This window comes from Crocuta crocuta, unplaced genomic scaffold, assembly GCF_008692635.1.
Source record: "Crocuta crocuta isolate KB4526 unplaced genomic scaffold, BGI_CrCroc_1.0 scaffold312, whole genome shotgun sequence".
NCBI classification, from domain to species: Eukaryota; Metazoa; Chordata; class Mammalia; order Carnivora; family Hyaenidae; genus Crocuta; species Crocuta crocuta.
In genome coordinates this window covers 1,480,796-1,482,596 of record NW_027527378.1, presented here as the reverse complement: position 1 = coordinate 1,482,596, position 1,801 = coordinate 1,480,796, and positions in this window count along the sequence as shown.

Below are 1,801 nucleotides of genomic sequence, written 5' to 3'. Positions count from 1 at the left end.
CCGTGCCATTGATCTTGAATATCGGGGGAAATCCCTTTTACGACAAGCACACACAGAAAATGATAGCGTGATCTGCCTTTGAAAAAAATGCCTCACCATCTTTCTTACACTTTTATTTTGTTCAATGTTTGTTTTGTTGTGACCTGTTACACCTCACAGCACCATTGTGATTGTGGTGATGCCTCACGTGCATGATGTGTACATTGTGTTTAATGTGAAATACATTTTCATTGGAGAGTCTGATGGCTTGCCAGTGTTTTGTTTGTTTCTGTAGGCTCAATGAAGAAATGAGCGGAACCCAAATCCGATTTTCTGGAACCTGTGTGGAGAAAAACCAAAAATCCTGTATGGGTGTCCTTTCCCTGTCAAACTTACTAGAATGTCTCTGTTGTCAGTTGGAAGCACAGCCACCTGTGGAAATAATCTTAAGTGATGAGCTGTTCCTAGGAAATGATGCACTTAGAAGGACAGTAAAATTGCTGTACTTTCATATCACGGATAAGAGGGATTTCTAGCTAGCTGACGTGTGGCCAGCTTAGTGTAATCTACAAAAACATTCCGCATAGCAAGCTGGCATTTAAACAGAATTATGATGGGTATGGTGACCTTTCTCTTCCAGTAGGCTAAAACCAGACCAGATTTTTTTTTGGTGGGGGGGGGGGTATCTAATTCACGTTTTGTCTACAGCCTGGGAGACAATGCCCGCCAAGACCAGGAGCCAGAAAGGCATGTCGGAATGGGAATGTCGCAGCCCTTGGGGTAACTTTCTGAGCTGCCAGCTCTGAAGCCAGGGATGCAGTCAACACAGCCATCCTGTCAGCTCCGCGGACAGAGCCTCTGTTGAGTGCACAGGAGCGGCCGTCCTAACTCTCCCTATGCTGGTCTCTGCCAGTAGCATTACAAGTAGCTTCTGTCAGCGTGAGCTCTGGCCACAGGATCACAGTGGTTGCCAGGCACTCTTAAGAGGAGTTTTTATTTTCTGAACATTCTAAATTTTTCTTTGTATGTATAGGTTTTCTGTTAGTCATATGCTTTGTAAACTAAATTTGGAAAGCCAGTGTAAAGAACTGTTTTGTTTCTAGAGGTGCATTGGGGGCACATTACCTCTTACTTTGGGGCACAACAGAGTGACCTCCATCTCCGCTCTTGAGTATTGTTCAAGAAACACAATTATGTAAAAAAAAAAAANAAAAACTCTTAGAATATTTTCACAGGTGAGCCAACTACTGAAGAAAAATCAGTAGTTTCCTTACACATTAACAATAAACAGAAAATTGACCCCCTCAAACCCCAGATAATTTGTAGAAACAACAAGCAGAATCTNAGACATGTCGTGTCCCTGGATGGGAAAACCTGTGTGTGAAGTAGATCTAGTAGGCGGCCCTCATGTTGGTGCAGTCCCAGTCGGTGGAATTTCTGTTTTGCAACTTGTAAATATAATTATATAGCACAAGTAACAAAGTAAACACAAAGCTAAGAAAGTTACAAAGTGAGCTTTTAAAAAAATGGAGAATTTCCCTGAAAAAAAAGCTAAATATGTGACAAAGCGTCCATTACTAAAACAGTGTAGTCTGATAAAGAAATAGAATTTGGAATAGAAAATAGAAATCAGCGATATACCCAAGAGACATAAGGATGTAGTGTATGATGGAATTGGGGTGGATCGTTTCATCCTGTAGAGAGATAGCATGTGCTTTAATGTCTCCTGAGGGTCAAGTGAATTTAGCATCTCTGATGGGATGTGACTAAGGGCTCAGATCATGAGGGAATTATAATGAGCAGGGTCCAAGGTGTGAGTACC